Source organism: Scyliorhinus canicula, chromosome 9, assembly GCF_902713615.1.
Source record: "Scyliorhinus canicula chromosome 9, sScyCan1.1, whole genome shotgun sequence".
Lineage (NCBI taxonomy): Eukaryota > Metazoa > Chordata > Chondrichthyes > Carcharhiniformes > Scyliorhinidae > Scyliorhinus > Scyliorhinus canicula.
In genome coordinates, this window is record NC_052154.1 from 82,350,151 (window position 1) to 82,359,720 (window position 9,570).

The following is a 9,570-nucleotide window of genomic DNA, read 5'->3' on the forward strand; positions in this document are numbered from 1 at the left end:
GAGAATTCAGAATATCCAATTCACCTAACAAGCATGTCTTTTGGGACTTGTTGGAGGAAACAGAGCACCCGGAGGAAACCCACAATTGTACTTCGAGACCTTCACCTAATAAATACTCAGACTGATGTGAGGCTCTTGCCATATATGCTTGGTCATCAGATCCCCAAAGCTTACTTTCTAAGCATACGAATTAATTACAATAGCATTCATTTACAAAATCACAGTAAATTATGTCCTAGTGACCTCGGGTATCTTTCCAAGAGATGAAAAGTACTGAAGAAAATGTGTGTTCTCAAACCAAACGGCTTGGAAAATTCTAATTCAGTATCTGGAACCAGGGCAACTGCAACCCAACTCATTTTTTAAAAAGTAGTCGGCTTGTGCCCCAGTCAAAATAAATCCACACCAGAATTTTTAACTGGATGTATATTACAGATTTTCCCAACTTCTAAGTGTATGGATCTGAAATAAACATATTCACACTATTATGCAACTTGTGTAATTGGTTACATACTCAAGGATCAAATGTTTAACTGATATTTCCAAGATGTGAATCCAAGGTATCTGATTTTAAAAAAAAACAAAATATGACTCAAACAGAATCAAAGAATGGTTACAGCACAGAAGATGACTGTTTGGCCCATTCTGGCTCTCTGTATGAGCAATTTAACTATTCCTATTCCCCTTTCTGTTTTGATTTCTGTTTAGTTATCCAATTGTTTTTTTAAAAGCCACAATTGAAAGTGCCTTTTCTCCCTTTTTAGGCAATGCAATCAAGATTGTAACCACCTGTGTGTAAAAATAAAATTCCTCACATTGTCTTTGGTTCTTTAACAATGACTTTAAATCTGTGGTCTCTAGTCATTCAGCCTTTTCAGCCAAAGGGAATAGTTTCTGCTTTCTCTAGAGATCACATGATTTTGAACACCTTGATCAAATCTCCTCTGAACCTTGTAAGAACAACCCACCTTCTCCATTCCAACCATGTAGTTTCGATCTGGGGAGTATTGCTGAAACAAGAGACATTCTATTGAAGCTTTTTGTCTTGCACCCATTAGGATACATAGCAACTAATACCAGCTGCACAGGAGCAACAAATTATTCTGCAGAGTGCTGATTTTTTGGCAACTGGACTCTAGGTGTTGCCATGGAGAATGTAGCAAAGAACAGTTAACTGCCGCACTTCTGTTCAAATATAAATCGGGCAGGTCGACTCGGGTCAAGGCTTTCCATGGAAGAATGGACCAGGGTATGGCTGTCCCCCACGCTTTTGTTAGTTGAAGAAGGCACAAATGTGTAGACATGTTCCTTCTACCTGCTGAGGATAGTCCTGCTTGTGAATATATGTGGCTTCTAGCATGCATTCGTACATACTGTGAACCCAACTAACGATCGTTCCAGCTACCACACAAATGAGTAATGGATATCAATTTCAGTATCTATGATGCCACGTTTGTAGGCTGTACATCCCAACGACTGGTGAATCGCATCAAACAACGCAACCCTTTGGCTGTTTGTAACAGGCAAGGTACCAACCGTACTTCAGTCATGATTCTAGTTGACTCATTTGTTCATGCTAGGAGCCACCATATAAATTGTTATTCTGTCAACTTGGTATTTCTTGCAAGCTGTCCTGATGATGCTTCCCACGTACAACTCTTTTTTCAGCGAAAACTAAAGTGCTTCATCTCTGCCATCATTCTTGTACGTCTTTTCTGCATCTTGTCTTAAACTGGACACAATACTTCATTTGAAGCCAACCGTGTTTTTATAAAGGTTCAACAATTTTCCTTGTGTTTTGTGTCTATAAAGGTAGAAACTCTGTGCCTTATTAACCGTTTTCTCAATGGTTTGTGTACATGAACATAGAACATACAGTGCAGAAGGAGGCCATTTGGCCCATCGAGTGCACCAACCCATTTAAGCCCTCACTTCCACTCTATCCCCATAACCCCTCCTAACCTTTTTGGTCACTAAGGACAATTTATCATGGCCAATCCACCTAACTGGCACGTCTTTGGACTGTGGGAGGAAACTGGAGCACCCGGAGGAAACACACGCAGACACGGGGAGAAAGTGCAGACTCTGCACAGACAGTGACCCAGCGGGGAATCGAACCTGGCCCCTGCGCTGTACCTCGGGTCACTGCTCCTGAGCCCGCTTTTGAATTTTCTTCTTTATTTTGTATTGCTTCTCCTTGGATTTTCCTTCCAAAATGTTATCACTTCTGCTGTTTGTGTCTTGCAGTTCCACCACCCTATCTGTCCTCATGAATGATATTATGAAACACGCTGATATTAAACATGAGGGTATTCCAAAACCCAGAATAATAACTTGGAATACCGGTTCATAGTGATGTTTTTTTTTCTGGTTCAATGTGAGGAGCAGTTTTAACTATGGACCAGTTGTGTGTGAATAATTCATAAAGAATATTAACTTGAAAGACAAATATACACACAAAATAATCTATATTCGTGTCACAAGTAGGCTTACATTACACTGCAATGAAGTTACTGTGGAAATCCCTTAGTCGTCACACTACGGCATCTATTTGAGTACACTGAGGGAGAATTCAGAATCTCCAATTCACCTAACAAGCACGTCTTTCGAACTTGTGGGAGGAAACCCACCCAGACACGGGGAGAACATACAGACTCCACACATAATGACCCAAGACGGGAATCAAACCTGGGTCCCTGGAACTGTGAAGCAACAATGCCAGCCACTGTGCTAGAATAGCTATAATACACTATGACACTTAATAGAGTGATGACGACGTGCACAGTTTTACATGAAACAACCTTGGTCCCCAAACCTACGTTATCTGGGCAGCGCAGTGGGTTAGCCCTGCTGCCTCACGGCGCTGAGGCCCCAGGTTCGATCCTGGCTCTGGGTCACTGTCCGTGTGGAGTTTGCACATTCTCCCCGTGTTTGCGTGGGTTTCGCCCCCACAACCCAAAAAATGTGCAGGCTAGGTGGATTGGCCACGCTAAATTGTCCCTTAATTGGAAAAAATTAATTGGGTACTCTAAACTTAAGGGAAGAAAACCTACATTATCTGAATTCTGGGACACCCCTTTCCCAAACAATATTAAGTGACTTTATCAGCTAAATCCAGCAAATAATTTCCACAAGCAGGTTAAGGTGGCCATGTTGGGGCAATAGTCTTACAAACATTGAAACTAGGAGCAGGAGTAGACAATACTTCCCCTCAAGCCCGCTCTGCCATTCAATACAATCATGGCTGATCTAATCTCGGCCTCAACTCCACTTTCCTGCCTGTTCTCCAAAACCCTTCAACCCATTACTAATTAAAAATGTAACTCCTCAAATTTACTCAATGTCCCGGCATTCACCACAACCTGGAATAGTGAATTCCACAGATTCACGCCCCTTTGAGAGGGATAATTTCTCCTGATTTGCATTTTAAATCTGTTACCCACTATCCTAAAACTATGGCCTCTTGTCCTCGATTGCCCCACAAGAGGAAACATCCACTCCACGTCTATTTGTGAATATCTTTTTTTGCTTTTCCAATTAAGGGACAATTTATCATGGCCAATCTATCTGCTGCACATCTTTGGGTTATGGGATGGGGCAGCACGGTGGCATGGTGGTTAGCACTGCTGCCTCGCAGCCCTGAGGTCCCAGGTTCGATCCCAGCTGTGGGTCACTGAGCATGTAGAGTTTGCATATTCTCCCCGTGTTTGCATGGGTTTCACCCCCGCAACCCAAAGATGTGCAGGGTAGGTGAATTGGCTGTGCTAAATTTCCCCTTAATTGGAAAAACAAATTGGGTACTCTTTTAAAAAAAAAAAAAAAAAAAATTTTTACCAAGGAGACCCAAGCAGACATGGAGAATTTGCAAACTCCACACGGTAGTGACCCAGGGCTAACCACTGCACCACCATGTACTTTGTGAATATCTTTTATCATCTTATATCCCTCAATTAGGTCTCCTCATTCTTCAAACCTCGAGAGTATAGGCTTAACCTACTTATTTCTCTTCATAGAGCAAACCCCTCATCTCTGGAATTAATCTAGTGAACCTCCTCTGAATTGCCTCCAATACAATTACACCCCTCCTCAAGTAAGAGGACCAAAACTATACACCTTACACCAGGTGAAGTCTTGCCAATGCCTTCTGCAGTTGCAGCAACACTTCCCTACTTTTATATTCTATTCCTTTAACCAAAATTCCATTTGCTTTCCTTATTACCTGCTATATCTCCGTACTAGTGTTCTGCGATTAATGCATGAGGATCTACAGGTCCCTCTGCAAAGTGTCTCTCCATTTAGATGATAAATTGTTGTTCTACTTTTCTCTCAAAACTCGTTAACCTCACACTGCATGTTAAACTCATTTGCCACACTGACCTAACCTATCCATACCCATTTGTAGCTTTATTATTTTGTTATTGCAACTTACTATCCCATCTATTTTAGTGTAATCTACAAATTTGACTATAGTACATCCTATCCCTGCATCAAAGTCGTTAAATATATTTTGTAAATAGTTGAAGCCCGTGACAGAACCCTGTGGCACCCCACTAGTTACAGCTTGCCAACCATAATAAGACCCATTTATTCTGACTCTGCCTTCTGTCCTTCAGTCAATTCTCTAGTCAAGATAATAAATGACACCTAATCCCTCGTGATCGTAACCATGCGTATTAACCTTTTGTGTGGTACCTTTTAAAATGCCTTATGGAAGTACAGATACACTACATCTACAGGATCCTCATTATCCATTTGGCTTGTCATATCTTGAAAGAACTCTAGCGAATTAGTCAAACACCATTTACCCTTCATAAAACCATGTTGACTCTGATGGATTGCATTTTGACTTTCCATAAGTCCTGTTATTGCTTCCTGAGTAATGGATTCTAACAATTTGCCATTGACATTTTCCTCCATTCTATCTCCCTTTTTAAATACATTGGCATTTACCCAATTCACTGGAACCGTTCCCACATCCAGGGAATTCTGAAATATTGTAACCAATGGATCAACAATCTCTGCTGCCATTTCCTTTAAGATCCTAGGATGTGGACCATCAGATTGTCTTCCTTCAATCCCAATAGTTTGTTTAGTACTTTTTCCCTAATGTTGATGATTGTTCCAGGTCCTCCCTTTCTATTCTGCATTATGATTGGGATGGTACCGGTGTCCTCCACTGTAAAACCTGAGGCACAATATTGATTTAGCATCTCTGCCATTTCTTGTGTTCACCCCTATAAACTCCCCTGTCCCATCCTCCAAGGAAACCAACATTTACTTTAGCTTTTTATATACTTATAGAAGCTTGCGCTATCCTTTTTTATATTTTATGCCATTTTTCTATTATAATCGTCCTTTGCTCTTTTTATGTTTTTAAGTGACCCTTTTATGATGTTTAAAAGATTCCCAATCTTTCAGCCTGACACAGGCCTTTGCAATATGGTATACCTTAGCTTTTGTCTTTGTTATCTTTCAACTCCTTGCTGAGCCATGGATGTTTTTTTCCCTCTCTTACAATCGTTCTTCCTCTCTGGTTTATATTTTAGTCGTGAGGAATTGAGTATCACCTTAGGGTGGCTCAGTGGTAGCACTGCCTCACAGTGCTGAGGACCCAGGTTCGGTCCCGGGTTACCGTCCGTGAAGTTTGCACATTCTCCCCGTGTCTGCGTGGATCTCACCCCCACAACCCAAAGATGTACAGGTTAGGTGGCAGTGCTAAATTGCCTCTTAATTGGAATTGGGTAATCTAAATTTTTTTTTTTAAATATCACCTTAAACAACTGCCACTGCTCATCAACTGTCCTGCCTTTTAGTCTTCCTGCCCAGGCCACTAATGTCAAATATGTCCTCATGCCTATGTAATTATATTTGTTTCACTCCAGAATGCTAGTGTGGGTTCCCAGTTTCTCACCGTCAAATTTCAGCTTAACATGCTATGATCACTCTTTCCCAGATGAGCCTTAACGATGGGGTCATTAATTAACCCCTCCTTCCTACTCAATACCAAATCCAGATGAGCCTGCTCCCTGTACATTGGACGGCGCAGTGAGGAGTTTATAGATAACAAAGACAAAAGCTAAATTACACCATATTGCAAAGGACAGTGTCAGGCTGGAAGATTGGGTTCCACAACATATTACTCCTAGAAACCAAATACATCCACAGCTACCCTAATCCATACATTTAGATTATTTGAAAAAGCAACCCAACTCCACCCCTTACACCTATAACGTAAAAAAAACAAAGAAAACCCCAGCTGCTAACTAATAAGCACCCCCCCCCCCCCCCACCCCCAACAGTTGACGGTGACTAACACTTTGAAAAAGGGAATGAATGGTTGCTGGATTGGATTTGTTTATTGTCACATGTACTGAGATACAGTGAAAAGTCTTTTTCTGCATGCAGCTCAAACAAATCATTTAGTACATGAAAAGAAAGTGAACACAAGTACACAATGTAATCTTCTATTGACCCTCTAATTGACCGTCTCAAGATATAGGAAATCCATTAGCTCACCCAACCATGCCGAGGCACTGGGAGGAGTAGGAGACCTCCATCCCAGCAGAATGCATCTCCGAGCTACCAACAAGGTTATCGTCTGCAGCACTGTTGAATCCGAGACCCTGAAAATGGGCACCAGCGGACAACGGTCCAGTTCAATACCAAGCATCCCTGACATAGTGTTAAAGGAGGAGACCCAAAAGCCAACAAGTTTAAGACACAACCAGAACATAGGAGTATGATTTGCCAGTCCCCAAGAGCACCATTTGCACTTATTCTCTACCCCTGAGAAAAAAACACGGGTGCGATTCTCTGACCTCGCGCCGGTTCGGAGAATAGCGGGCCGTGCCGGTTTTTCATGCGACGCCGGTCCGATGCGCTCCCGCTATTCTCCCAAACGAGAAAAATTTTGACATCGTTTTTCCCGCGGATAACCTCGTCAAACACCCCGATACGGCCAAACAGCCGACTATCCGTCTCCCCGTTATTCTCCGGCCCGGATGGGCCGAAGTCCCGACGTCGTGCCGCCAGGTTATGACGCCGGCTATCACACCTGCTTTTTAAAGTCATCAGCCAGTTGTGCTGGCTGACGAGAGGAGCGAGGAGGTCGCTCGCATTGTTGTGGTCTGCTGTGCGCTGCACAACATAGCGATGCAGCGGGGAGATGCCCTGCTGGAGGAGGCGGAGGGAGAAGCCAGTGGCAGTGGTGCCAGCACAGAGGAGGAGGAGGTTGGTGGAGTGGCGGGCGCAGCACGCAGACAGGACCCGGCTGCTGGTGATGCCCAGGAGGCTGCACGACGGACCCGGCGAGGACGGCGGGCACGCAACGCCTTGGTGGCAGCCAGATTCACGCGTCGCGCGCGATGGCCCCGCTGAATGTCAGCGGGTGTGATCAGTGCCATGTGGAATGATGACAGCCCTCTCTGCGACGAGCTGTGAGCTCAGAATTGTTAGACAAATTCTGACTCATGACAATAGCTGAACCATCCATCTCGGTGGTCACTGAGTTCGTCAGGGACACTCCATCACGTGCCCGCGTGGGGTAGCTGTGGGAGGGGGTGGGGGGGGGGGGGGGGGAAGGGACTGCACACCCGGCACCGAAGTTTCACCGCTCGTCAACCCCAGCGGCACTCAGTCACCATCATGATCCCTGTGGCAACGGAAACATCACACAGTCTTACAAGTTAGGTGCAACAGTGAGTTTAATGGTTAACATAGTTTACAGATGCCCTAGCATCTGTGCCCTTCACCCGTGCCAACTTACTTTGTGTCCTCTTCGTTGCCTTACGGGCCCTACCACTACGACTCAGTGATTCCCCAGATGATACAGCAGGAGTGGAGGAGGACTGCTGCGAATCGCCCCCTTTGAATTGTCTCCCCGTCGGCACTCCTCTCCTGGGGCGACCCGGCCTTGATGGGCCTGGCTGTTCTGCGGGCGTTTCGGATGACGTGGTGCCACCCTGCTCTGCCTGCTGCCCACCCGATGCACCAGGGATGGGACAGGGGGAGGCCGAGTGTCCCGGGACGTCCCGTGATGAAGTTAATGGGACGGGCCCCGAAACCTCCTCCTCCCTCGGGGAGCCTGGTGGCCCCCGGGCCTCACCTTTGGACGGAGGTGCGAGCGGGGAGGTGCCCCGTCGCCCCACCGACACCTGGCGCTGCCAGTCCTGGAGGCCTGCAACGGTATCCACCAGGATCCGAAGGTTCGCAAAGACGGAGTCCAGGGAGTTAGACATTCCCGCCAGGGACTGTGCGACCACAACCTGTGAGTGCGCGACGCCATCCAGCACGTGTGTCAGGCGGTTGATGCTCTCCGCAACTGACTGGTGGGACTGTGCTATGGCTGCTGGACTGTGCCATGGCCTGCTGGGACTGTGCCATGGCGTGCTGCGACTGGGCCATGGCCTGGTAAGACTCGGCCAAGGCCCGCAGCGCGCCGGCAATGTCATGTTGGCTCTGGCGCATTGCTGCCTGTGAGAGGGCAGCCCTGTCCAGGGCCAAGGATGACGCATGCAAATGAAGCCCAACGCCTTGCAGAACCTGACCCATGGCCGAAACCGTTTCACCCATTGCCTCGACAGCGGATGCCACCCGTGGGGTGTCGGCCTGGGTGGCTGCCATGAGCAGCACCACTCCCTGCTCCTCGACGCGGTTCGACTCCTCTAACTGCGTCTGCAGCTGCTGGAAGACGGCCCTCATCCCGTCATTGTGTTCCTGGGTTTCGAGATGCATCGGCTGTGCGGGTGGGTCAAGTAAATCCAGGAACAGGGCAGCACGGTGGCCTAGTGGTTAGCACAACCGCCTCACGGCGCTGAGGCCCCAGGTTCGATCCCGGCTCTGGGTCACTGTCTGTGTGGAGTTTGCACATTCTCCCCGTGTCTGCGTGGGTTTCGCCCCCACAACCCAAAAATGTGCAGAGTAGGTGAATTGGCCACGCTAAATTGCCCCTTAATTGGAAAAAATAATTGGCTAATCTAAATTTAAAAAAAAAAAGTAAATCCAGGAACCCAGGAAACGTCTGAGAGCCAGCTGGATGCTGGGCCTGGCCTGCCCTCCGACCATCCGGGCCCTCGGCTGCTCCGACCTCCACCTGCTCTACCAGCTCAGCTGTGTGATGCGGACCAGACCGTAACCCGGGAGCCTCATCACTGAATTGCCCAACTGAGGTGAGTGTCTCTGGGATGATGGATGGTGTGGGAGATAGCAGTGCCACAAGCTCGAGGTCCTCGTCCGTACAAATGTCGTCGGGGTCATCGGCCCCCTGATGAGTGGCCGCAGGGCCTTCGCGGCCCATTTCTCCCTCTCCCTCTGTCACCGTCCTCTGCACCTCCTGCTCCACAGAATCTGTTTGGGAGGATGGCACCCCTGACTGTCCTCCTGGCACCCTCTGGCGTGCGGCCCTGGGTGCGGTGGTGGTGGCAGGTGCTTGTCTTTGCCTGGACGCAGACGGCCCTGGTTGTTCGGCAGCACGTCCTTGGGAAGAGAATGAAATGGGGTTATTTAGAAATGCTCTGCCGGGCGTTGGACGGTCCAGTGGGCAGAGTGTGAAGGGACAGAGGATGGGGTGGG